Raw genomic sequence first — 6393 nt, 5'->3', positions numbered from 1 at the left:
CGGGAAATTGGGGATCAGTCCCCAGCCGTCGTTTTTTTTAGTGTTCAGTCCCTGGGTACTTTTTTAGTACCACATTTCCACATGAAGTGTACCACATTTTCACATGAAGTGTACCACAATTTGTATGACATAGTACCACAATTTTGTGGGTAGGGAGTGAACCCAAAGAAATGTTTTCATTGGGGATTTTTCACCAACTTCCCCTTATTTTAGTGATTTATTATCGTTTTTTAATTATAATATATGATGTATAGAATTGTAATCCGTAATTCATGTGCTTGAATAATTTCATTTTTTTAAATGTGAAATCTATGATAAAATTAATAAAATAGTTTAAATTATTATTCTAAAAATAAATATATTTTTTTATTATTTATTCATGCAAATATTGCTCAATTTCAAGACAGAAATTATCTTATGTATTTTATAATGTGACATAACTATTCATGACATTGTATATTTTCAAGTTTTATGAATCTCAAACATTATTAAAATGTCCACAAATAAATTATCTCATGGTATTTTTGTTTAGTATGTAATATACCTTTATAAAATAAATTAAATTTAACCAACACCATATTTATTAATTTGTAAGCTTTTATATATTTAAATAATATATTTTAAAATCCCCAGATTGCTTGAGAGTGAATTATTAAACTAAAGTTCGACAGGGCAGTAGTACGTACTTTCGTCCTTGTTTGGTCATATAATTATTTCAACTTTATGGTTGCAACAATTATTGGTACAAAGTTTGGATAAGAGAACAAAATTTGGATGCCTCAATTCTTATCTTATATGAGATTTTGATGGAAATCAAGAAGATAAAAGAATTAGAATTAGTGGTACCATATGTCTTCCATTATTAAAGAAACATTTAACACAAAATTAAATTAGTTTTTACTCGATATTTATATTTTTGCGATTTTGGTTATTTATGTTATCAAATTTCGGTATTAACATGTTATCTTCACTTTTTTTTTAAAAAATAGTTACTTTTTTCCGACGAGACACCGATGTGGCGCTGATTTGACGAAAACTTGGTGCTGATTTGCGCACACTCTCAATAAAAAATTAATAAAATTGTAAAAAATATAAATATACAAGATTATAGTGAAATTCAACCATAAAAGATTTACCAAAATCGCAGATCGATTAATATATAGAACCAAAAACATAATTTTCCCTTCCAATAATTTTGGAAGAGGGTTTGAAGATCCGAACTTTCATGGAAGACCTGAATATTTACTAAGTAATTTCACCTCATTTTGGTACCATATTTTCGAATTCATGCAACTTAATGCAACCATATTCTTGAAAATTTGAATAGCCACTTTCCCTTCTTTTAATCGCATTATTCACCACCATTAGACTTCCGTCAATATCAATTGTGTAACAACCATTTAATGGTTGCATTATGACCTTAAATAAGCTTTTAATAGCCTTAAAATCGAGAATAACTGCAACCCATTCAGATTCCACTTCCTTCTTTATAAATGGTAGAATAACAGTTGATAGAAAACACACCCTATATTCCATTGTCAAGAAGTTTTCTTCATTGTACAAAGCTCCAAATACAATATTCATCGTTCATAATATATTATTTTATGTTTTGATTAGCATATCTCAAATTCAGCCAAATCCAACGGTTCAATGTTCGTATATAACTTCCGTAAGAAACCTGCTTAAATTTTAGACGAAAATATCATACTATTCTTCAGTGTTTTTGATTTTTTTTTTTATTGTATTTGTGAAAGTGTTGTCTGAATTCAAGCTCTATCCTATGGTTCAATTAGACGCTATCATCTCCAAAAAGTGACTGAATCTCTAGTAACAAAATTTCATTTTGTTCCTCCGAATTTTTGGATCATAAATTTTGTAAGTGGTTTTTGCTTTTGTATATCTAAAGTTTGACACACTTATATATATATATATATCACAAAATTATGCACACTTATTTGTATGGTAAGTGCATATATATATATATCACAAAATTATGCACACTTATTTGTATGGTAAGTGCACTTACTTTATAAGTATGACTTAAATATATTGATCATGATATGACATGTGCCTCTTTTGACCATTACTTCGAACCGTTTATCGATTTATGATATTGAAATGTCAAATTGTTTTAATATCACACTGTTTTTTGTTATGATATATTCTTCACATGTTCGATTAAGGATATATGTATCTGTTCATTGGAAGTATGAAATAGATTTCGAGCACTGATATGACATGACTTGAAATGGTAAGAGAAATATATTTTAAAATGTTTATATGGCCCTGACACGATGGGTAATAATAACCGTTATGTGGCTCTGACATGATGCTAAGAATAACCGTTATACGGCCATGATGCGTTGGGTAATAATAACAATTAACACCATAGAATACGAAATGAGTTTCAATGCTAATATATATGTTATATGTACGATTTTGATATGATGATTCTATGCTTGGTAATCTTTGAAAATTTGTTCTTTGTACCATTTGATTAAACATCTTGTATATCATTAAAGATTATATATATCTTGTTATTTCGTGTTCGATCAACACCCAGTTACTGAGTATTTCACAAAATACTTACCCTTACACTCCCACCCAAATTTGCGCAAGGAAAAAGTTGAAGACAAGGAGAAAGAACACTTTAGAGGATGGTTATGCAGCTCCATTTGATGGAAAAGAACATGTTTCTATACTTTATCTTTTGTTTATCATTGTACGCTTTCATACTTTTGTGTTTTTCTATCACTTGTAATTGTAAATATAATTATCTATTTTATGAAATAGACTGGTTTCAGTTATTTTTATCACTATTAGGCTTATTTTTTTTGTAATTATGTGATTGTGAAATAATTCTAGATGTCTCCCGACCTCGGTCTTGTGGCGTGACATTTAAGTGGTATCAGAGCCGCTAGATTCATAATCCGGCTGGAGGTTTTGATAGAAAAAATTTGACAACGTTAGATTTTGGAAAAAGCTTAGTTCATTCTTATCCAAACTGAGCTCAGTGTTGAAATTTTTAGAAAATCTTATGGGACTCGTAGCTTTGCGTAGGAAACTCGAAATCCAAATTTCGCCAACTGTTTCTTAGTCCTCACGACTTGTTCTTTCAGTATTTATAAAGATCTCCTAAATCTCAATATTTGGTAATTTTTGGAAAAAATTTGTTTGATTCTTGTATTGTGTCAAATGATCTTAACTTTGATTGTTTGCTGATTATTTGACATATTCATTGATTGATTTAATGTTTGAACCACTATTTTTCTTGTATCTGCATATATATCTTATAAACTTGCATTTTAATATAAAATGGATAGAAGATCCATTCGAAACAACCGTAACACGCGTTACAAAAATTGCAACAACAACCTAAACAACGAAGACAACGACATGAATCCACCTTTGCCACCACCACCAGGACTGGGTTTAAATCAAGCTGACTTGACGGTCATAATAGTAATTGTAACTACCACAATCCAAGGGCTGGGAAAGCTAAACGTAAATGGAAATCTTCCACCCTCGTCGTGACACCAAACACATGGGATCAAGTATCACTACGGGTATCTTTGAAAGAAACGAGCTCACACATTCAAGGAGACCTGAACCTAGAGGTTGGCCAAACTGTCTCAAAAATATCGAGACCCAACTCCGCCTACTCGAGATTCCAACGAATTTATGGTGGAGGTGGTGACCCTCTTTTTGTAGGTAAAGGCATCCAAATGGTAATATACAGACTCACCAGCTATGACAGTAGTCAGACCAATCACATGGCAACAATTTCGAGAGGCGTTCTTGAAACAGTACTACTTTGCTGAAGTAAGACCACATAAGTTGAGTGAGTTCGAAAATTTCACTCAAACTTCGGATATGTCTGTAGTGGAGTACACTTAAAAGTTTAACTCTCTCAGAACATACGCTCCTACCATCATGGCAGATGATCACTACAACAAAAAGGGCATACGACAACAGATAAAATCAGTTGTCGTAGGTAATTTGCAACTGTTTTAATTGATGGTGTTGTTGAAAATGCGTTCACGTTGCTATTATTTGCGATGGTTTTTCAAAAAACGTTGCTAATTAGCGATGGCTTTAACGACGGTTTTTAAAAAACCGTCGCTAATTTTGTTGTTATCAGGTTTTCTAAAATTTGCGACGATTTTGCTTAAAGTCTGTCGCTAATTTTAGCGACAGTTTTTCATGATGTTCTTTGCTAAGTTTTTCAGTAATATAAAAAAATTACTTTTAATAATTTAATAAAAAAACTTAAAATCTGACTATACTAACAATATTCATGATCTTAATTAACACTTAAAAATTTACCAAAAAATGATGAAGCGCTAAATCGAAACGAAAATCGTCTAAGAGAGAAATTTTAAGTGTTGTGAAGTGGTGTGAAGGAAAATGAACTGAAAATGAGGATATTTATAGACGATTTGCGACGGTTTTTGGTTAGCGACGGTAAACTACTAAATTGTCGCTAATTTAAAAATTGCGACGGTTTTTCTTACAACCGTCGCTATTTTTAGCGACCATTTTGCTAAAACCGTTGCTAAATTGAGCGACGATTTTAAGAAACAGTCGCTAATTTAAAATTTACGACGGTTTTTCTTAAAATCGTCGCTATATATAGCGACGGATTTGAAACCGTTTCTAAATTTAGCGACGGTTTTAAGCAAAATCGTCGCAATTTTCAAATTAGCGACGATTTTAAAGACTGTTTTAGCAAAACCGTCGCTAAATATAGCAACAGTTAAAAACAATCGTTGTTGTATGTCTAAAAAATACGCTAATTGACAACGGTTTTTTAAAATTGTTGTCGATTGTCCAAAAAAACACGCTAATAGAACCGTTGTCTTTGACCCTAAAAAAACGCTCAAAGACAACAATTTTTACCCCCAAAAAAACGCTCAAAGACAACGGTTGTCTTTTGCTTAAAAAACGCACATACAACAACGGTTTTCACTAAAACCGTTGTTAAAAAGCATACGATAACGGTTTTAGTGAAAAACCGTTGTCGTATGTGCGTTGTTGTTTGCCGTTTTTGTTGTAGTGGATCATGCTTGTGGCATGCTAGCTAGGACATATTTATCAAAGAAGAATGCACAAGCTAGTGGGAGACGACATATTTGACATATTAGAGATTAACTCTCTTGAAACATGCGAGTCATGTCCGAAAGGAAAGATGAGTAAAGCCCATTTCCTAGGGAAATTGAAATATGCACATAATCTATTGGATTTGATCCAAACATATGTGTTTGTCCCCTAAGTGTTGGCACCAAATATTACCAATTCTACTTTATTACCTTTACTGATGACTTTTTGAGGTGGTATGGGTATGTCTATTTACTTAAACACATGCCTGAAGCCTTTGAAAAGTTCAAAGAATTCAGAGCTGAAGTAGAGAAACGATTAGAAAATAGTATTAAAGAACTTCGATCTGATCGAAGCGGAGAATACTTGTGTACTGAATTTCAAGACTACCTTAATGAGAATGAGATTCTCTCAATCGGACTCCACCTGCCACACCCCAATTGAATGGTGTATAAGAATGACGTGATCAAACATTAATGGAAATGGTTCGATTTATGATGGGATTCACTGAATTGTCGCCATCTCTTTGGCGATTTGTGCTTGAAACTGTGGCAATGTTGTTGTACCAAGTCCATACAAAGACAATGGACAAAACTTCATATGAGATATAGATGGGAAAACCACCCAAATATTTTTTCTTAAGATTATGGGGAGGTCCTGCTTATGTAAAGTAGGCAGTGGAAAAAATAAGATAGTAGAACAAATTTATGCTACTTTGTGTGATATCCAAAGATTTTTTTTGGATACTATTTCTATGACCCCAATGAAACAAAAGTGTTTGTTTCAAGGAATGTCACCTTCTTGGAGAAGAAGTTTCTATTATATAGAAAAAGAGGATGATAGCTCGATGAGATTCGGGAATCACCCACTACAGAAATAGTAGAACCCACACCACAACAACCAGTCGAAGAAACAAAAGCTCCTAGGAGATCCTTGAAGGATTTCAAGGCCACCTAAGAGGATGAGTCCGCTTCTTGAAGAAGGCCAAGATGAGCCTATTCATGGATGTGATCCAAGAAACTTCAAAAAAGCATTATCTGATGTCGATTTATCAAAATGGCTTGATTCCATGCGGTTTGAGATGGACCCCATGTATTTAAATCAAGTATGGTCCTTATAGGATCCATATGAGGGAATTTTTCTCATAGGAAGAAAATGGATTTACAAAAAGAAACTTTGGGTGGATTGGAAAGTAATGACCTTCAAAGCAAGATTGGTAGCAAAAAGATATAATCAAGGCAAGGTATTGACTATGAGAAAAGTTTTTCTCTAGTCGAAATGTTCAAGTCTATTAGG

This window comes from Primulina huaijiensis, chromosome 11 (assembly GCF_012295235.1).
Source record: "Primulina huaijiensis isolate GDHJ02 chromosome 11, ASM1229523v2, whole genome shotgun sequence".
Classification (NCBI taxonomy): domain Eukaryota; kingdom Viridiplantae; phylum Streptophyta; class Magnoliopsida; order Lamiales; family Gesneriaceae; genus Primulina; species Primulina huaijiensis.
Note: the sequence above shows the minus strand (reverse complement) of the source record.